Source organism: Elephas maximus, chromosome 4 (genome assembly GCF_024166365.1).
Source record: "Elephas maximus indicus isolate mEleMax1 chromosome 4, mEleMax1 primary haplotype, whole genome shotgun sequence".
NCBI lineage: Eukaryota > Metazoa > Chordata > Mammalia > Proboscidea > Elephantidae > Elephas > Elephas maximus.
The window spans coordinates 88,265,333-88,288,540 of record NC_064822.1 but is presented as its reverse complement, the minus strand read 5'-3'; the positions used below and the strand labels follow the sequence as shown (position 1 = coordinate 88,288,540).

The following is a 23,208-nucleotide window of genomic DNA, read 5'->3' as shown; positions in this document are numbered from 1 at the left end:
CCTCTTACCACAACGATGAAGAACAAATTTGTGAATGTAGCCCCAGAAACCTTGAAGACTGCTGTGTTTGCTATTTTATGTAAGTCAGATTTGACAGTAGGAACTGCCCTAATGGAATTAAGACACCTAACTACAGTAGGGCTGATTGGGCTCCATGGTGGTAGGGGCCAAGTCATGGCACCCAATCAACAAAGACAAGGTGGGCGTGGTTACCATAATGGACAGCGGAGTCAAAGCAGTAATCAGAAGCCTGACTCATATGGACTTATGGCATTTGCTATTTAGTCATGATGTCCCTAGGAGTGAAATATATGGATAATCTTCTAAACATCTGCTAGATGAGTACAAGCAGAATTCTTGGTGAAGTGAACAGCAGTCTAACTCTAGTTGCCAGAATACAGAGTCATGGCCCCTCAATCAATTCCAAGACTTGAGCCAGTTTACAGACCCATAATCCCTTGAATGAAGGGGAGACCAGGTAGCCTTGAGGAAGTTCCCCACTACATTGCCAAAAATTTATACTATGAATTTTTCTTCAAGAAAGATAAAAGGGATCTACGGCCTTTTATGAGAGTGACTGTTTGCTGGGGAAAAGGAAGTAATCAGATTTTTCAGGGATTACTGGATACTGGCTCTGAAGTGACACTAATTCCAGGAGACCCAAAACACCACTGAGGCCCACCAGAGTGGAGACATATAGTGGTCAGATTATTAATGGAGTCTTAGCTCAGGTTCATATAAAAGTGGGTCCAGTGGGTCCCCAACCCATTCAATAGTGATTTCCCCAGTTCCAAAATCCATAACTGGAACAGACATACTTAACAAATGGCAGAACCCCCACACTGGATCCCTGACAAGTGAGTAAGGGCTATTATGGTAGGAAAAGCCAAGTGGAAGCCATTAGAACTGCCCCTACCTAGGTAAATAGTAAACCAAAAACAATACCACATTCCTGGAGAGATTTGAGAAATTACTGCCACCATCAAGAACCTGAAGGATGCAGGGGTGGTAATTTCCACCACATCCCTATTCCACTCACCTATTTGGTCTGTGCAAAAAACAGACGGATCTTGGAGAATAACAGTGGATTATCAAAAACTCAAACAGGTGTTGACTCCTATTATAGCTGCTGTTCCAGATGTGATTTCATTGCTTGCACAAATTAATACATCTCCTGGTACCTAGTATGCAGCTATTGATATGGCCAATGCCTTTTTCTTGATTTTGGTTTTGGAGAAACACCAGAAGTAGTTTGCCTTCAGCTGGTAAGGCCAGCAATACACCTCCACTATCCTACCACAGAGGTATATCAGCTCTCCAACGCTTTGTCATAATTTAGTCTGCAGGGATCTTGATAACCTTTCCCTTCTACAAGATGTCACACTGGTCCATTGCATTGATAGCATTATGCTGATTGGGTCTAGTAAGGAAGAAGTGCCAATGTCTCTGGACTTAGTGGTAAAACATTTGTATGCTAGAGGGTTGGAAATTAATCCCACAAAAATTCAGGCACTGTCCACATCAGTGAAATTTCTAGGAGTCCAGTGGTGTGGGGCATGTCAAGGAATTCCTTCTAAAGAGAAGGATAAGTTGTTATATCTGGCCCCTCTTACAACTAAAAATGAGGCACAACACCTGGTGGGCCTCTTTGGATTTTTGAGGCGACATATCCTTCATTTGGGTAGGCTACTCCAGCTTATTTATCAAGTGACTCAAAAAGATGCTAGTTTTGAGTGGGGCCTAGAACAAGAGAAGGCTCTGCACCAGGCTCATGCTGCCATGCAAGCCACTCTGCTACTTGGGTCATATCATCTGGCTAGTCCAATGGTGCTTGAAGTGTCAGCGGCAGATAGAGACACTGTTTGAAGTCTTTGGCTGGTCCCTGCTTGTAAATCACCACGCAGACCCTCAGTATTTTGAAGCAAAGCTTTGCATCATCTGTAGAGAACACTTTCATTTTGAGAAACAGCTTTTGGTTTGTTACTGGGCCTTATTAGAGATTGAATGCTTAACTGTGGGCCACTGAATTGTCATGAGGTCTGAGCTGCCCATCATGAACTGAGTGTTGTCTGACCTACAGAGCCATAAAGTCTGGTGTGCCCAGCAGCACTTCATCTTTCCATGGAAGTGGTATATACGAGATCAGGCTCAGAAAGACCCGAAAGCACAAGTAAATTGTATGAGGAAGAGGCCCAAATGCCCATGGTCTCCAATCCTATCACATTACCTTCCCTCTCTCAGTCTGCACCTATGGCCTCATGGAGAGTTTCTTATGAACAGTTTACTGAGGAAAAGAAAATTCATGCCTGGCTTACAGATAGTTCTGCGAGATATGCAGGCAACACTCAAAAGTGAACAGCAGTAGCACTGTGGCCCCTCTCTGGGACCTCTCTGAAGGACAGTGGTGAAGGAAAATCCTCCTAATGGGCAGAACTTCAAGCAGTGCACCTGATTATTCACTTTGCTTCAAAGGAGAAATGGCCAGATGTGCGATTGTATGTTGATTCATGGGCTGTGGCCAATAGTTTGGCTGGATGATCAGGACTTGGAAGAAACATGATTGGAAAAACGGAGGCAAGGTATAGGGAAGAGGTATATGGATAGTTCTCTCTGAATGGGCCAAAGAGATGAAGACATTTGTGTTTCATGTGAATGCTCACCAAAGGGTGACCATGGTAGGGGGGGTTTTAACAATCAAGTGGATAGGATGACACATTCTGTGGAAACTAGCCATCCTTTTTCCCCAGCCACTCCTGTCATTGCCCAATGGGGGGCTCATGAACAAAGTGGTCATGGTGGCTGAGATGGAGGTTATGCATGGGCTCAGCAAGATGGAATTCCACTCACGCAGGCTGATTTGGCTATAGCCACTGCTGAGTGCCCAAACTGCTAGCAGCACAGACCAACACCGAGTCCCCGATATGGCACCATTCCTTGAGGTGATCAGCCAACAACCTGGTGGCACGTTGATTACACTGGACTGCTTACATCATGGAAAGGGCAGTCTTTTGTTCTTTCTGGGATAGGCACTTACTCTGGATACAGATTTACCTTCCCTGCATGCAATGCCTCTGCCAAAACTACCTTCTGTGGACTCACAGAATGCTTTATCCACCGTCATGGTATCCCACACAGCATCATCTCAGATCAACGAACTCACTTCACAGCAAATGAATTATGGCAATGTGTTCATTCTCTTGGAATTCACTGGTCCCCATTGTCCTGAAGTGGCTGGCTTGATAGAACAATGGAATGGCCTTCTAAAGACAAAATTATGGCACCGGCTAGGTGGCAACACTTTGCCAGGTTGGGGCAATGTGTTTCCAGGAGGATGTATATGTTCTAAACCAGCATCCAATATATGGTGCTGTTTCTCCCGTAGCCAGGGCTCACAGTTCCAGGAATCAAGGGTTGGAGATGGGAGTGGTACTACCATTACCCCTAGTGACCCATTTACAAAATTTTTGCTCCCTGTCCCTACAATCCTATGCTCTGCAGATATGGAGATCTTAGTTCCAAAGGGAGGAATGCTCCCACCTGGAGACACAACATAGAAAACCACAAAACCAAACCCATTGCCGTCGAGTTGATTCTGACTCATAGAGACACAACACAGATTCCATTAAACTGGAATTTAAGAATGCCACTCGGCCACTTTGGGCTCTTTGTGACCTTGGATCAATAGGCAAAGAATGGAGTTACCATATTGGCTGGTGTGATTGACCCTGACTACCAAAGGGAAATCGGATTTATGTTGCATAATGGAGGTGAAAAGAGTACATCTGGAATATTAAGAGATTCCTTAGGGCGTGTTTTAGTATTATCATGTCCTGTAATTAAAGTCAATGGAAAGCTACAACAACCCAATTCTAACATGACTATTAATGGCCCAGATCCTTCAGGAATGAAGGTTTGGGTCACCCCACCAGGCAAAGAACCATGATCAGCTGAGGTGCTTGCTGAGGGTAAAGGGAATATGAAATGTGTGGTGGAAGAAGGTAGTTCTAAATACCAGTTATGATCACATGACCAGTTGCAGAAACGAGGACTGTAATCATTATAGTATTTCTTCCTTGTATCATGTATCAAGTATTTTTGTATCTAAGGTTCATCCCTCCACTTACTTTTGAACTCTATCCCCTCCAGTTTTCTAAGGAAGTTACTTAATTTAATAGCCCTTTCCTCTCTTGTGTATCAATCTGACTTTTTTTAATTTTGTTGTGTTTTATGTGAAAGTTTACAGTGCAAATTATTTTCTCATTAAAAAATTTATACACAAATTGTTTTGTGACATTGGTTGCAATTCCCTCAATGTGTAAGCACTCTCCTCATTTTCCTTTCTACCCTGTGTTCTGTGTCTATTTGTCCAGCTTTCCTGTCCCTTCCTGACTTCTCATCTTTGCTTTTGGGCAAGTATTACCCATTTGGTCTCACATACTTGATGGAACTAAGGAGTATGTTCCTCACATGTGTTATTGTTTGTTTTATAGGTCGGTTTAATCTTTGGCTATAAGGTGGACTTCAGGAGTGCCTTCAGTTCTGAGTTAGCAGGGTGTCCAGGGGCCATAGTCTCAGGGGTTCCTCCAGTCTCTGTCAGACCAGTAAATCTAGTCTGTATTTGTAAATTTGAATTTTGTTCTACAATTTTCTCCTGCTCTGTCTGGGACCCTCTATTGTGATCCCTGTCAGAGCCATCTGTGGTTGGTTGCTGGGCACCATCTAGTTCTTCTAGGTTCAGGCTGGTTGAGGCTGTGCTTCATGTGGCCCATTAGTCCTTTGACTAATATTTCCTTTGTGTCTTTGGTTTTCTTCAGTCTCCTTTGCTCTGGACAGGACCAACAGATGTATCTTAGATGGCCACTCACAAGCTTTTAAGACCCTAGACACTATTCACTAGTGTAGGATGTAGAACATTTTCTTTCTGAAGTATGTTATGTCAAGTGACCTGGATGTTCCCTGAGACCATGGTCCCCAGCCCTCAGCCCCAGGAACTAGGTTCCTCGAGGTGTTTGAGTGTGGCTAGGAAGCTTCTACGATGTTGCCTGGCCAAGTTGTGCTGACTTCCCCTATACTGTGTGCTGTCTTTCCCTTCACCAAAGTCAATACTAGTTAGTGATTTCCGCTTCCCACTCCTCCCCGCTCTTATAATCATCAAAGATTGTTTTTTTCTGTGTGGAAATATTTTCATATGTTTTTATAATAGTGGTCTCATATAGTATTTGTCCTTTTGTGATTAACTTATTCACTTAGCATAATGCCCTCCAGATGAATCCATGTTGTGAGATGTTTCACACATTCCTCATTGTTCTTTATCATTGTGTGTATGTACCATAGTTTGTTTATCCATTCATCTGTTGATGGTAACTTAGGTTGTTTCCATCATTTTGCTATTGTGAATAATGCTACAATTAACATGGGTGTGCACAGGTCTATTTGTATGACAGCCATTATTTCTCTAGGACCAATGTGCCCTTCTTAAAACACTCCTTCCTTTCAACTTCAATATATTTTTTCACAAATTCATCTCTCTTTCCTAGACTTCACTCCTTGAGCTTCAGATCAGGGTGCTGGCCCTTTTATATGGAATGTCCTTCAGGTCATCTTTGTCTTATCAACTCCTAGTCATCCTTCAGGTTAATTGTTACTCCCACAGGAAGCCTTTTCTGACCTTCCATATTAGGTCTAATCTGCAATTTAAGCTCTTTAGTACTTACAATAGTTGTTGGTACTTACAATAGTTGTAATTTTACACTTATTTGTATGACATATTGATTAGTAATTGCCTCCTACCCCCCCCACACTAGATTTTCAACTTCATGAAGGCAGAAGCCCTGTCTGCTTTTGCTGATCAGTGTATCCTCAGGAATTGGTGCAGCACCCAGCCCATGGTAGATTCTCAAAGATTTCCTGAATGAATGAATAAGGAACAATTAGATATGGTCTTTAAAAAAAGTTTCTGGCGCTTTTACTTCAACAATGAATTTCTTTTTGCTGCTCAGAATCACCTTTTTTTCATTATATTTTCTTTCAAATGAGACATGAAATTGTCAGGAGGCGCATAATGAATTTAAAGTGAAATTGATAGAATAGCAGTTCCCATTTGGATCACCAGCAGAGCATGATTTAAAAAATCAGATTCTCAAGCCTCATACCTGTTTTTCATGTTGATCCATTAAAAGATGTTAGATCGTGTTTTGTTCTGTTGTATATAGGGTTGCCATGAGTCGGAACTGACTTGACGGCACCTAACAACAACAGATACTTTCCAGAAATCTCATACTTACCATATTTTGTTTCTCTGTCATTAGAAGAATTAAAGGCAGACTACAAGTCTGAAATATATCAATTGTTCGCAACAGGTGAAATGCAAACTGAAGCTTAGCTGGCCATACTCAGTGGGGAAGATGGGCTTTTGAATATACTCTTTCATGGGTGCAAATACTTTTAAAAATAGCCATTGTTGATTTAGCTACAAAAAAAGAACGTTAAAATTCAGTTACTACAGGAAGAATGTTGTTGAATTTCCAAACACTATAGAAAAAAACCTTAATTGTCTCTATGTTTTCCTTTTGCCCAAGATAAAGACATTCCTTCCTGAGTTTCACTCTAAGAGTCAGGATGCAAGTCAGGGACATCTGCACTTCGGGGGGATGGAATATCTGCCAGACTATGATGAAAAATTTCAGTGAATCTTTATAGAAATAATGCTATAGTCAATTTTCTGATAAAGTTTTTTTTTTTGAAGGTACAATACTTTAATAACTTGATTAAATTTAAATCTTTAAAGTCAATGTAATACTAAAAGAGGGGATACCATTTTTCAGAATAAAGAACAGAAGTATTATCCCAATATTTTAAAAAATAAAATTTCCTATTTTTTTTGGTGTCATTCAAAAACAAACTATTAAAGCTTTAGCTATTAGAATATTTTCTGAAGATGAGGTAAATTAGGTTAGTAAAGATAATGAGGTCAGCAGAACCTAAATTTTTTTAAATTGTACTTTAAGTGAAGGTTTATAATTCAAGTCAATTTCTCATACAAAAACTTATATGCACATTGTTATGTTGCTCTCCCTATAATGACAGCACACTCCTCCTCTCCACCCTGTATTTCCTGTGTCCATTCAATCAACTCCTGTCCCTCTCTGTCTTCTCATCTCACCTGTGGACAGTGGCTGCCCACTTAGTCTCTTGCGTCTTCTTGTGCAAAGAAGCGCACTCCTCACACTCCTCACCAATATCATTTTATGTCTTATAGTCCAGTCTAATCTCCAAAGAGTTGGCTTCGGGAATGGTTTTAGGGCTAATAGAGAGTCTGGAGACCATGTCTTCTGGGGTTCCTCCAGTCTCAGTCAGACCATTAAGTCTGGTCTTTTTACTAGAATTTGAGTTCTGTGCCCCACATTTTTCCTCCTTCATCAGGAGTTCTCTGTTGTGTTTCCTGTCAGGGTGGTCATTGGTGGTAGCCAGGCACCATCTAGTTCTTGTGGTCTCAGGCTGATGGAATCTCTAGTTTATGTGGCCCTTTCTGTCTCTTGGCCTCATATTTTCCTTGTGTCTTTGGTGTTTTTCATTCTCCTTTGCTTCAGGTGAGTTGGGACGAATTGGTGCATCTTAGATGGCTGCTTGCTAGCTTTTAAGACCTCAGATGCCACTCACCAAAGTGGTATGCAGAATATTTTCTTAATAAACTTTGTTATGCTAATTGACCTGATGTCCCCTGAAACCATGGCCCCCAGACCTCTGCCCCTGCTACTCCGTCCCTCGAAGTGTTTGGTTGTATTCAGCATACTTCTTAGCTTTTGGTTTAGTCCAGTTGTACTGACTTCCCCTGTATTGTGTGTTGTCCTTCCCTTCACCTAAAATAATTCTTGTCTACTATCTAGTTTTTTTTTTTATCTAGTTATTGAACCAATACAATATTTGTCCTTTTGCAACTGACTAATTTTGCTCACCTAAATGCCTTCCAGATTCCTCCATGTTATGAGGTGTTTCATGGGTTCATCGTTCTATATCATTGCATAGTATTCCATTGTGTGAATATACCATAATTTGGTTATCCATTCATCCATTGATAGGGACCTTGGTTGTTTCCATCTCTTTGCTACTATAGACAGTGTTGCAATGAACATGGGTGTGCATATATCTATTCATGTGAGGGCTCTTTTTTCTCTAAGATATATTTTAAGCAGTGGGATTGATGGATTGTATGGTAGTTCTATTTCTAGCTTTTTAAGAAAGTGCCAAATTGATTTCCAAACTGGATGCACCATTTCACATTCCCACCAGCAGTGTATAAGCATTCCAGTCTCTCCATAACCTCTCCAGCATTTATTATTTTGTGTTTTTGGGATTAATGCTAGCCTTGCTGGGGTGAGATGGTATCTCATTATAGTTTTGATTTGCATTTTTCTAATGGCTAATGATCATGAGCATTTCCTCATGTATCTGTTAGCTGCCTGAACGTCTTCTTTAGTGAAGTGCCTGTTCATATCCTTTGCCCATTTTTTAATTGGGCTATTTGTCCTTTTGTTGCTGAGGTTTTGCAATATCTTGTAGATTTTAGAGATTAGATGTTGATCGGATTTGTCATAGCCAGAATTTTTTTTCCTGGTCTGTAGGTTGTCTTTTTACTCTTTCGGTGAAGTCTTTGGATAAGCATAAATGCTTGACTTTTAGGAGCTTCTAGTTATCTAGTTTCTCTTCTGGTGTTTGTGCATTGCTGGTAATGTTTTGTATACTGTTTATGCTACGTATTAGGACTCCTAGTGTTGTCCCTATTTTTTCTTCAATGATCTCTATCAAAAAACCTAATTTTTAAAAGGAAAAAAAATGGAAGCCAATTTTATTGACTTTAGCAAAGTATACCTATGAAACGTACATAATTCATAGCTAGTATCCTGCTCCTTCTGTTGTCTAGAACAGCACAGAAGTTAATTGATTGGGGAAACCAAATGTAACATAAAAATTATTTGGAAAAAAATTTCCCTGCTGTCAAAAGACTTCTTATTTTTCAGCTGTTTCCTTACCTGATACTGACATCTCTTATTTCATAATGTTCTTGAAAAATTGATGGTTAATATCAGATAAAACTACCTGGAGAGCAGAGCCAATATGGCAGACCAGTCAGACACACTAAGCCATCCCACTGCAACAAAGACCCAAAAAACCAAGTAAAACATACAAATGTCAATTCTGGAACCCTGAACCTTAAAGGAAGGGATGAAATATTAGATTGGAAGCCACTGAGAAGATACAATAAAAAACAGTGAAGGAGTGTAGATTTCTAGCCAAATGGCATGACTAAGCATGGCCAATTTGGAATATAGTTAACAATCCCACATACAGAAAGGCACCTCCATGGAATTCCCAATAGGACATAGAGATATGGCGCGGACACACCCAGGGCTAAGTAAGACTACATTTGATGGCTGCAACTCAAGGAGGAGCCCAGAATCTCTTACCTGGTAACCACAGGAGCACAACCCTACAACTACCACCCTTCTGGTGAATAGTGGCAAGAACCTCCCATCCTGGCAGCCCTGGATGCTGGGAACCACAGTACCAACCCATCCTATTGCTTTCCTTGATCTAGTTCCCTCTGCCCCTGCCTTTGTCGCCCCTGCCTCTTTCCTCTGCCTGGTTGGACTCCAGGCCCCTCCCCACTAGCTTGGTCCATCCTGTACTATGCTCTGCAGTCCCAGGGGGGAGTGGTCTGGACTCCAGACCTCTCCCCACTGGCTCCAGCCCTGCCCCATCATGGGCCTTGCTCTAGCACCCAGGCCTGGCCCAATTCATGCTGCAGACAAATGACCCATCTCCATCCTTCCCACCCTGCTGGACCTGCCCTGCTGCACCATAGCTAAGTGGATGCCCCTGCATACCCGGACATGGTGGTGAGAATTATGGTGTCCACAGAAGAGTAACCAACAAAGCATGCCCAGCTGGTCTGCTCAGACATAACCAAACTAAATAAAAAGCAGAAACAAACAAACAAACCTTTAATCAATAAAGAAAAAATAATACCTGAATGTCTCAGAGACAGCAGACAATATCACAACATATAAAAAACAGGACAAGATGCTCCATCAAGTGACCAAAATAAAGAATCAGATGACATTTAGGCAGAAGAAGAGGCACTGATAGGGAATTCAAAAGTCTAATATTCAGATTCTCGAAGAGATTAAGAAAGAGGACATGGAAAACACAGAAAAAAACAACTAAAACAGCCAAAATCAAGGAAAACACAAATAGAATAATTCAGGAAAATAAGATAAGAAAAAAGTGAAAAAATAAATAAATAATTAGAAATCATACAAAAACAACAATTAGAAATCCAAATGATAAACAACAAAATTTCAGAAATGAACAAGGCAATAAAAAGTTTTAGGAGCAAATTTGAAACAATGGAAGACAGGATTAGCAAAATTGAAGACTAATTCATTGTTACCACTTTGTTTGAGGAAAAATCTTAGAAAAGAATAAAGAAAAATGAAGAAAACCTAATAACTACATAGTATACAAGCAAGAAAAATTTACACATTATCGGAGCTCCAGAACAGGGGGAGAAAATGGAAAACAGAGATCACTGAAGATTTGTCAAGAGAAAGCTTCCCTAATATCATGAAAGATAAAAAGCTGACCATTCAAGAAGCTCAACAAACTGCATATAGGATAGACCCCAAAAGAAAGTCACTATGACATGTCATAATCATGCTCGACAAAACCAAAGACAAAGAAAAAATCCTGAGAACAGAACAAGAAAAATAAAGTCATACACCAAAGGGAAAGAATAAGACTAAGCTCTGATTACTCAGTGGAAACCATGCAGGCAAGAAGGCAATGGGTTAACATATATAAAACCTTGAAAGAAAAAAAATTGCCAATCAGGAATAATATATCCTGCAAAACTCTCTCAAATGTGATTGCAAAATTAGAACATTTCCAGATAAACAGAAATTAAGGGAATTTTTAAAAACTGACCCAAACTTACAAGAATTATTAAAGGGGGCCCTTCAGGTGGAGAACCAACAACATCAGACAACAAGCCAAAACTTGGACACAGGTCAGTATCAGCCAGATACCGACCTCGGTAATGAACTCTCAAAAATAAAACAAAACTAAAAGATATAAAACAGGGAACTGGAGATGTCAATCTGTAATTGATGACAAAGTCTGAACAATAAAAGGTTGAATAAATGGTGTAGGTATAGAACTTTCAAATGGAGAGGAAATCAAAGCAATATCAGGTAATAAAAGGCTGGCTCAAACTTAGAAAGATAAGGGTAAATTTCAAAGTAAGTACAAAGAAAGTTAATAAACCGACTCATCAAAATAAAGAAGAAAAACATAGTCTCAGTAAACACAAAATTTATAATAATGAAAGAAATAAAAAGAAATTCCACAATCAAAGGGAACTCAACACAGAAGAGTAATAGGAACAAGGAAAGCATCAGAACCACGTGGGGCGGGGGGGGAAGCACTAGAAAATGACAGCTATAAACTCACACCTATCAATAATCACATTGAAGGTAAATGGCTTCAATGCACCCATAAAGAGACAGAGTGACAGAAGGGATAAAAAAAATGACCAATAAATATACTGTCTACAAGAGACACACCTTAGAAACAAAGACATAAATATGTTAAAAATCAAAGGCTGGAAAAAAAAAAAAAATCAAGCAAACAGCAACCCATAAAGAGCAGGAGTGGCAATACTAATCTCAGATAAAATAGACTTTAAGGCAAAATCCACCATACAAGACAAGGAAAGGCATTATATAATTATTAAAGATATAATCCACCATGATGACATAATCATAATAAATATCTATGTACCGTATGACAGCACTCCAAAATACATAAAACCAACTCTAACAGCACTGAAAAGAGAAATTGATAGTTCCACAATAACAGTAGGAGACTTGAACACCACACAATTGGTAAAGGACAGAACATCTGGAAAGAAACTCAATAAAGATACAGAAGATCTAAAGACCACAATCAACCACCATGACCTCACTGACATACATAGAACACTCCGCCTCATAGGAGGAGAGTATACATTCTTTTACAACGCACATGGAATATTCTCCAGAAAAGACCACACCTTAGGCCACAAAGCAACCCTCAACAAAATCCAAAACATTCAGATAATACAAAGCATATTCTCTGATCACAACACTGTATAAGAGTAGAAATTAATAACAGGAAGAGCAAGAAAAAAAAAAAAAACCATGTAGACTGAATAACACCTTGTTGAAAAACTACTGGGTAATAGAAGAAATCAAAGATGGAATGAAAAAATTTCTAGAATCAAAGGAGAATGAAAACACATCATACCAAAATCTTCAGGACACAGCAAAGCAGTGCTCAGAGGTCAATTTATAGCAATAGGTGCACATTTCAAAAAAGAAGGGATAAAATAAAAATGTTAGCCCAACAGCTTGAACAAACAGAAAGAGAATGGCAAAAGAAGCCGACACCACCAGAAGAAAGGAAATAATAATGAAGATCACAGCAGAAATAAATGAAATAGAGAATAGAAAAACAATAGAAAGAATCAACAAAGCCAAAAATTGGTTCTTTGAAAGGATCAAAAAAATTGACAAATAGTTGGCCAAATTGACAAAAGAAAATCAGGAAAGTAAGCAAATAACCCAAATAAGAAATTAAATGGGGCATAAATAGGATACAAACTGTAACTAAGAACACACAAACACCAGAAGATAAGCTAGATAACTGGGGTCATCTAAAAATTAAACACTTATGCTCATCAAAACACTTCACCAAAAGAGTAAAAACAGAACATACAGATTGGGGAAAAACCCTTGGCTATGACAAATCTGACAAAGGTCTAATTTCTAAAATCTATAGGAAAATCCAAAAATCTACAACAAAAAGACAAATAATCCCATTTAAGATGGGCAAAGAATATGAAAAGACACTTCACCAAAGAAGACACTCAGGGAGTTAATAGACACATGTGGAAATGCTTGTGATCACTAGCCATTAGAGAAAGGCAAATTAAAACTACAATGAGATATCATCTCACCCTAACATTACTCACATGACTCAAAAAAAAAAAAAAGAAAATAACAAATATTGAAGAGGTTTCAGGGAGATTGAAATTCTTATACACTGCTGGTGGGAATGCAAAATGGTACAACCGTTTTGGAAAATGATATGCCACTTCCTTAAAAAGCTGGAAATAGAAATACCATACAATCCAGCAATCCCACTCCTAGGAATACAGCCTAGAGAAACAAGAGACATCACATGAATAGACATATGCACACCTATGTTTATTGCAGCATTATTCACAATAGTAAAAAGATGGAAAAAACCTAAGTGTCAATCAACAGATGAATAGATAAACTATAGTACATACACAATGGAATACTAGACAATGATAAAGAACAATGATGAATGTATGAAACATCTCACAACATGGATGAATCTGGAGGGCGTTATGCTGAGTGAAATTAGGCAATCACGAAATGACATATACTGTATGAGACCACTATTATAAAAACATATGTATGTGCTCCCTTCAGCAGCACATATATTAAAATTGGAAGGATACAGAGAAGATTAGCATGGCCCTGGCAAGGATGACACACTAATTCGTGAAGCATTGCATATTTTTACATCAATGTCACTATGTAAAAGCAGAAAACATTAAAATATTAAAGAAGGACTAAGAAATGTAGTCATAGATCTTACATATGGAGAGGAAGTCAAGGAGATATAAAGAAATAAAAGTTAAGTTTAAACTTAGAAAAATAGGTGTAAATATTAAGGTATCCGAAAAGGAGACTAACAATCCTACTCATCAAAATAAACTACAAGAAGAAAAAAATAAAGACTCGGCAAAAACAAAATCGACAACAACGTTTAAGAGGAAAAGACAATATATAAACTACTCAGCACAAAAAATCAAGTGGGAAAAAGAAATCTGTCAACACCACACGAAAAGACATTGAAATAACAGCACTAAACTCATACCTATCCATAATTATGCTGAATGTAAATGGACTATAACCTATCACCGTCGAGTCGATTCATGAGTCAGAAATGGACTATATGCACCAATAAAGAGACAGAGAGTGGCAGAATGGGTAAAAAAAAAAAACAAGATCCATCTATATACTGCTTACAAGAGACACACCTTAGACTTAGAGACTCAAACTAAAACTCAAAGGATGGAGAAAATATATATAGCAAGCAAACAACAAACCAAAAAGAGCAGGAGTGGCGATATTAATTTCTGACAAAATAGACTTTAAAGTTAAATCCACCACAAAGGATAAGGAAAGATACTATATACTGACTAAAGGAACAACATACCAGGAGAATAGAACCATGTTAAATATTTATGCACCCAATGACGAGGCTTCAAGACACATAAAACAAACTCTATCAGCATTGAAAAGTGAGATAGACAGCTCCACAATAATAGTAGAAGACTTCAACATACCACTTTTGGTGAAGGACAGGACATCCAGAAAGAAGCTTAATAAAGACACAGAAGATCTAAATGCCGCAATCAACCAACTTGACCTCATAGACATATACAGAACACATCTTCCAACAGCAGCCAAGCATACTTTCTTTTCCAGTGCACTTGGAACATTCTCTAGAATAGACCACATATTATGCCATAAAGCAAGCCTTGACAGAATCCAAAACATCAAAATATTAGAAACCATGTTCTCTGACCATGAGGCCATAAAAGTAGAAATCAATAACAGAAAAAGCAGGGAAAAGAAATCAAACACTTGGAAATTGAACACTAATACCCTGCTCAAAAATGACTGCGTTATAGAAGACATTAAGGACAGAATAAAGAAATTCACAGAATCCAATGAGAATGAAAACCCTTCCTATCAGTACCTTTGGGACACAGTGAAAGCAGTGTTCAGAGGTCACTTTATATCAATAAATGCATACATATAAAAAGAAGAAAGGGCCAAAATCAAAGAATTACCCCTACAATTTGAACAAATAGAGAGCAACAAAAGAAACCCTCAGGCACCAGAAGAAAGCAAATAATAAAAATGAGGGCAGAATTAAATGAGATAATAATAATAAAAAAAAACAGAAAAACAATTGAAAGAGTTAACAAGACCAAAAGCTGGTTCTTTGAAAAGATTAACAAAATTGATAAACCATTGGCCAAACTGACAAAAGAAAAACAGAAGAGGAAGCAAATAACCTGAATAAGAAATGCCATGTGCGATATCACAACAGACCCAACTGAAATTAAAAGAATTGTATGGGACTACTATGAAAAACTGTACTCTAACAAATTTGAAAACCTAAAAGAAATGAATGAACTTCTAGAAACACACTATCTACCTAAACTAACACAGAGGTAGAACAATTAAATAAACCTATAACAAAAGAAGAGATTGAAAAGGTAATTTAAAAACTCCCAACAAAAAAAGCCCTGGCCCAGTCAGCTTCATTGGAAAGTTTTACCAAACTTTCAGTGAAGAGCTAATGCCAATACTACTAAAGATATTCCAGAGCATAGAAAAGGATGGAATACTCCCAAGCTCATTCTATGAAGCTAGCATATCCTTGATACAGAAAAGACACCACAAAAACTAGAAAATTAAAGACCTATATCCCTCATGAACTTACATACAAAAATCCTCAACAAAATTCTAGACAATAGAATTCAACAACATATCAAAAAAATAATTCACTATGACCAAGTGAGATTCATACCAGGTATGCAGGGATGGTTCAACATTAGAAAAACAATTAATGTAATCCATCATATAAATAAACCAAAAGACAAGAATCACATGATCTTACCAATTGATGCAGAAAAGGCATTTCACAAAGTTCAACACTCATTCATGATAAAAACTCTCAGCAAAATAGGAATAGAAGGAAAATTCCTCAACATAATAAAGGGCATTTATTCAAACCCAACAGCGAACATCACCCTAAATGGAGAGAGCCTGAAAGCATTCCCACTGAGATGGGGAACCAGACAAGGATTGCCCTTTATCACCACTCTTATTGAACATTGTGCTGGAGGTCCTAGCCAGAGCAATTAGGCTAGATAAAGAAATAAAGGGCATCCAGATTGGTAAGGAAGAGGTAAAATATCTCTATTTGCAGATGACCTGATCTTATTATACACAGAAAACCCTGAAGAATCCTCAAAAAAAGTACTGAAACTAATAGAAGAGTTCAGCAGAGTATCAGGATACAAAATAAACATACAAAAATCATTTGGATTCTTCTACACCAACAAAAAGAACATCGAGGAGGAAGTCACCAAATAATACCATTTACAGTAGCTCCCAAGAAGATAAAATACTTAGGAATAAATCTTACCAGACACATAAAAGACCTACAGAAAGAAAAGTGCAAGACTCTACTGCAAGAAACCAAAAGAGACCTACATAAGTGGAAAAACATACCTTGCTCATGGATAGGAAGACTTAACATTGTAAAAATGTCTATTCTGCCAAAAGCAATCTGTAGATACAATGCAATTCTGATCCAAATTCCAACGACATTTTTTAACAAGATGGAGAAACAAATCACCAACTTCATATGGAAGGGAAAGAGGCCCCAGATAAGTAAAACATTACTGAAAAAGAAGAACTAAGCGGGAGGCCACACACTACTTGATTTTAGAAACTATTGTACCACCACAGTAATCAAAACAGCCTGGTACTGGTACAAAAACAGATACATAGACCAACGGAACAGAATTGAGAATCCAGACATAAATCCATCCATATATGAGCAGCTGATATTTGACAAAGGCCCAAAGTCAGTTAAATGGGGGAAAGACAATCTCTTTAACAAACAGTGCTGGCATAACTGGATATGCACCTGCAAAAAAACGAAACAAGACCCATACCTCACACCATGCACAAAAACTAACTCAAAATGGATCAAAGACCTAAATATAAAATCTAAAATGATAAAGATCATGGAAGAAAAAATAGGGACAATGCTAGGAGCCCTAATACATGGCATAAACAGTACACAAAACATTACCAACAATGAACAACCACCAGAAGAGAAACTAGATACCTGCGAGCTCCTAAAAATCAAACAGCTATGCTCATCCAAAACCGACACCAAAAGAGTAAAAGGATTACCTACAGACTGGAATAAAGTTTTCAGCTATGATATTTCCAATCAGCGTATGATCTCTAAAACCTACATGATACTGCAAAAACTCAATTACAAAAAGACAAATAACTCATTTAAATAATGGGCAAAGGACAACAGGCACTTCACTAAGACGTTCAGGTAATTAACAGATACATGAGGAAATGCTCACTATAATTAGCCATTACCAGAAAACCTGTTGCCATCAAGTCAGTTCTGACTCATAGCGACCCAACAGGACAGAGTAGAACTGCCCATAGAGTTTCCGAGGAGTGCCTGGTGGATTTGAACTACCGACCTTTTGGTTAGCAGCCATAGCACTTAACCAGTATGCCACCAGGGCTTCCCATTAGCCATTAGAGAAATGCAAATCAAAACTACAATGAGATTCAATCTTACACCAACAAGGGTGGCATTAATCCAAAAAACACAAAATAATCAATGTTGGAGAGGATGTGGAGAGACTGGAACACACATACACTGTTGGTGGGAATGTAAAATGGTAAACCACTTTGGAAATTGATATGGTGCTTCCTTAAAAAGCTAGAAATAGAACTACCATACAATCCAGCAATGCCACTCCTTGGATTACATCCTAGAGAAATAACGGCCTTTACACGAACAGATAAATGCATACCCATGTTCATTGCAGCACTGTTTACAATAGCAAAAAGATGGAAGCAACCAAGGTGCCCATCAAAGGATAAATGGATTAAAAAATTTTGGTATATTCACACAATGGAGTAATACGCATTGATAAAGAACAATGATGAATCCATGAAACATTTGATAACATGGAAGAATCTGGAAGGCATTATGCTGAGTGAAATTAGTCAGTTGTAAAAGGACAAATAGTGTATGAGACCACTATTACGAGAACTGAAGAAATAGTTTAAACAGAGAAAAAAAATATTCCTTGATAGTTATGAGAGTGGGTAGGGAGGAAGGGAGAAGGGTATTCACTAATTAGGGGACAAGAACTATTTCATGTGAAGGGAAAGACAACACACAATACAGGAGAGGTCAGCACGACTGGACTAAACCAAAAGCAAAAATGTTTCCTGAATAAACTGAACACTTCAAAGGCTAGCATGGCAGGGGCAGGGGTCTGGGGACCACGGTTTCAGGGGACATCTAGGTCAATTGGCGTAATAAAATCTATTAAGAAAACATTCTCCATCCTACTGTGGAGAGTGGCATCTGGGATCTTAAACACTAGCAAGCAGCCATCTAAGATGCATCAATTGGTCTCAACCCACCTGGAGCAAAGGAGAATGAAGAACACCAAAGACACAAGGTAATTATGAATCCAAGAGACAGAAAGGGCCGCATAAACCAGAGACTACATCCGCCTGAGACCAGAAGAACTAGATAGTGCCTGGCTACAGCCAATGACTGCCCTGACAGGGAGCACAACAGAGAACCCCTGAGGGTTCTCAGGAGAGCAGGAGATCAGTGTGATGCAGACCTCAAATTTTGGTAAAAAGACCAGACTTAATGGTCTGAGACTAGAAGTACCCCTGAGGGAGCAGGAGAGCAGTGTGATGTAGACCTCAAATTTTGGTAAAAAGACCAGACTTAATGGTCTGACTGAGACTAGAAGTAACCCAGAGGTCAGGGTCCCCAGACCTTCTGTTAGCCCGAGACAGGAATCATTCCCGAAGCCAACACTTCAGACAGGGATTGGGCTGGGCTAGATGATAGAAAATGATACTGCTGAGGAGTGAGCTTCTTGTATCAAGTAGACACATGAGACTGTGTGGGGAGCTCCTGTCTGGAGGGGAGATGAGAAGGCAGAGGGGGACAGAAGTTGGCTGAATGGACAAGAAAATACAGGGTGCAGAGAAGTGTGCTAATTAGGGGGAGAGCAACTAGGAATATATATATGTATATAAAAAAAACCCAACACCTTGCTATATATAAGAGTATATAGCAAGGTGTATATAAATTTTTGCATGAGAGACTGACTTGATTTACAAATTTTCACTTAAAGCACAATAAAAAGAAAATAAATAAGCACACAAACATATATAAACTTTTCCACACAGAAAGAAACAATCCTTGCTGATTATGAGGGAGGAGAGGGGTGGGGAGGGAAAAAAACAGTAACTAGACAATAGACAGGTGGTAACTTTGGTGAAGGGTAAGACAGCACACAATACTGGGGAAGTCAGCACAACTTCACAAAGACAAAGTCATAGAAACTTCACAGACACATCCAAACTCCCTGAGGGACCTAGTTGCTGGGGATGAGGGCTGGAGACCATGGTCTTAGGAGATATCTAGCTCAATTGGCATAATACAGCCTAAAGAAAATGTTCTGCATCCAACTGTGATAAGTATCGTCTGGGGTCTTAAAAGCCTTTGAGCGGCCATCTAAGATACAGCTACTGGTTCCATTCCAGCTGGAGCAAAGGAGAATGAAGAAAACCAAAGACACAAGGGAAACATTAGTCCAAAGGGCTAATGGCCCACAACTACCACAAGGAGGCTGAGCCCAGAACAACTAGATGGTGCTGGGCTACCACCACTGATTGCTCTGACAGTGAACAAAATAGAGGGCTCCAGACAGAGTGGGAGAAAAAAGTAGAACAAAATTCAAATTCACAAAAGCAAACCCAGACTTGCTGGTCTGATAGAGACTGGACAAATCCCAAGAGTATGGCCCTTAGGCATGTTTTTAACTCAGTACAGAAGTCACTGCCAAGGTTCACCATTCAGTCAAAGATTAGACAGATCTATAGGGCAAACCATAACACACATGAGGAACGTGCTTAGCCATTCAATCAAATCAAGCAGCTTTTCAAAAAATATTCAGTCTGTTCTATGTTCTTTTGGAGTCTCTGGATGGTGCAAATGGTTAATGAGCTCAGCGGTTAACTATAAGTTCAGAGGTTCAAGTTCACCCAGAGGTACCTCCGAAGAAAGGGCTAGCTATCTACTTCTGAAAAATCAGCCATGGAAAACCCTATGGAGCCCAGCCCTACTCTGACACACATGGGGTTGACATGAGTCAGAGTCAACTCAATGGCAGCTGTTTTTTTATTTTTTCTTATTATGTTGCAGATAATGTCTCATGCATCTTACAATTATGTTACATAGTCTCTATAATATCTCCATGAAGTAACAAATGAGAACTCTCACCCAGGGACCTTAAGTAACTTGCACAAGTCTGATGAAAGAAAGACGAAGAACAGAGTTGGCTAAGTATTCTCTAGGGCTGACAGTATGCACTTTTACCTGCCCAGGTGGTTGCTCAGTTCACAACAGGGTGAGACCTTGAGGTGTCTGAAGGTGTACTAATGAGACACCTGCTTGTTTATCTTGGAGTTTCCACAGCAGCATTTGTCCTACTGTCTTATTGGATAGCCGGAAATGCCTATGTGAGCTCTGATCACTCACTGAGACACCTCTCCCCCAAATGGAAATAGTATTTTGTTGTTGTTAGGTGCCATCGAGTCGGTTCCAACTCATAGCAACCCTATGCTCAATAGAACGAAACACTGCCCGGTCCTACGCCATCCTTACAATCATTGTTATGCTTGAGCTCATTGTTGCAGCCACGGTGTCAATCCACCTCTTTGAGGGTCTCCCTCTTTTCTGCTGACCCAGTACTCTGCCAAGCATGATATCTTTTTCCAGGGACTGATCCCTCTTGACAACATGTCCAAAGTATGTAAGACGCAGTCTCGTAATCCTTGCCTCTAAGGAGCATTCTGGCTGTACTTCTTCCAAGACAGATTTGTTCCCTCTTTTGGCAGTCCATGGTATATTCAATATTCTTCACCAACAACACAATTCAAAGGCGTCAGCTCTTCTTCGGTCTTCCTTATTCATTGTCCAGCTTTCACATGCATAAGATGCGATTGAAAATACCATGGCTTGGGTCAGGAGCCCCTTAATCTTCAGGGTGACATCTGTGATCTTCAGCACTCTGAAGAGGTCCTTTGCAGCAGATTTACCCAATGCAATGCGTCTTTTGATTTCTTGACTGCTGCTTCCATGGCTGTTGATTGTGGATCCAAGTAAAATGAAATCCTTGACAACTTCAATCTTTTCTCCATTTATCATGATGTTGCTCATTGGTCCAGTTGTGAGGATTTTTGTTTTCTTTATGTTGAGGTGCAATCCATACTGAAGGCTGTGGTCTTTGATCTTCATTAGTAAGTGCTTCAAGTCCTCTTCACTTACAGCAAGTAAGGTTGTGTCATCTGCATAAAACAGGTTGTTAATGAATCTTCCTCCAATCCTGATGCCCCGTTCTTCTTCATATACTCCAGATTCTTGTATTATTTGCTCAGGGTACACATTAAATGGGTACGGTGAAAGAATACAACCCTGACGCACACCTTTCCTGACTTGAAACCAATCAGTATCCTCTTGTTCTGTCCAAACAACTGCCTCTTGATCTATGTTAAGGTTCCTCATGAGCACAATTAAGTGTTCTGGAATTCCCATTCTTTGCAATGTTAGCCATAGTTTGTTATGATCCACGCAGTCGAATGCCTTTGCATAGTCAATAAAACACAGGTAAACTTCCTTCTGGTATTCTCTACTTTCAGCCAGGATCCATCTGACATCAGCAATGTTATCCCTGGTTCCATGTCCTCTTCTGAAGCCAGCCTGAATTTCTGGCAGTTCCCTGTGGATATACTGCTGCAGCTGTTTTTGAAGGATCTTCAGCAAAATTTTGCTTGCATGTGATATTAATGACATTGTTCTATAATTTCCACATTTGCTTGGATCACCTTTCTTGGGAATAGGCATAAATATGGATCTCTTCCAGTCAGTTGCCCAGGAAGCTGTCTTCCATATTTCTTGGCATAGATGAGTAAGCACCTCCAGCGCTGCATTTGTTTGTTGAAACATCTCAATTGATATTCCATCAATTTCTGGAACCTTCTTTTTCGCCATTGCCTTCAGAGCAGTTTGGACTTCTTCCTTCAGTACCATCAGTTCCTGATCATATGCCACCTCTTGAAATGGTTGAACATCGGCTAATTCTTTTAGGTATAATGACTCTGTGTATTCCTTCCACCCTGTTTTGATGCTTCCTGCGTCATTTAATATTTTCCCCATGGAATCCTTCACTATTGCAAGTCGAGGCTTGAATTTTTTCTTCAGTTCCTTCAGCTTGAGAAATGCCAAGCATGTTCTTCCCTTTTGGTTTTCCATCTCCAGCTCTTTGCACATGTCATTATAATACTTTACTTTGTCTTCTCGAGAGGCCCTTTGAAATCTTCTGTTCAGTTCTTTTACTTCATCAATTCTTCCTTTTGCTGTAGCTGCTCGACATTTGAGACCAAGTTTCAGAGTCTCCTCTGACATCCATCTTGGTCTTTTCTTTCTTTCCTGTCTTTTCAGTGACCTCTTGCTTTCATCATGGATGATGTCCTTGATGTCATTCCACCACTTGTCTGGTCTTCGGTCACTAGTGTTCAATGCATCAAATTTATTCTTCAGATGGTCTCTAAATTCAGGTGGGATATACTCAAAGTCATATTTTGGCTCTCGTGGACTTGCTCTGATTTTCTTCAGTTTCAGCTTGAACTTGCATATGAGCAATTGATGGTCTGTTCCACAGTCGGCCCCTGGCCTTGTTCTGACTGACGATATTGAGCTTTTCCATCGTCTCTTTCCACAGATGTACTCAATTTGAATTCTGTGTGTTCTATCTGGCGAGGTCCATGTGTATAGTCACCATATATGTTGGTGAAAGAAGGTATTTGCAATGAAGAAGTCGTTGGTCTTGCAAAATTCTATCATTTGTATTATAGACCACCCCAAATCCCCTTCACCCAATTTTTCCACTGGAAAAAATTATGCTAATTGTTTTGTATGTTATGTAACCGGAGCTGTCCTGTAGCTGCAAATTTGATGACCAACAATAATAGTATCAGCAACAACAATTGTTGCTGTTGTTAGTTGCCGTGAAGCCGATTCTGACCCTTGGCAACCCTATGTAGGCACAGTAGAACTGTTCTATAATGTTTTCAAGGCTGTGATCTTTTGGAAACAAATCACCAGGCCCATCTTCTGAGGCACCTCTGGGTGGGTTTG

The 23,208-nt window shown here is 39.3% G+C and overlaps 1 non-coding gene and 1 pseudogene across 1 annotated transcript; both read left to right on the top strand.

Annotated features, from left to right (window-relative positions):
- Window positions 1-462: 462 nt before the first annotated feature.
- LOC126076281 (uncharacterized) lies at window positions 463-4,054 on the top strand (annotated as a pseudogene).
- A 9,489-nt stretch (window positions 4,055-13,543) lies between these two features.
- LOC126076637 (U6 spliceosomal RNA) lies at window positions 13,544-13,648 on the top strand. The gene has a single exon (XR_007517562.1). It is a non-coding gene; the product is annotated as a U6 spliceosomal RNA (small nuclear RNA).
- Window positions 13,649-23,208: the final 9,560 nt, after the last annotated feature.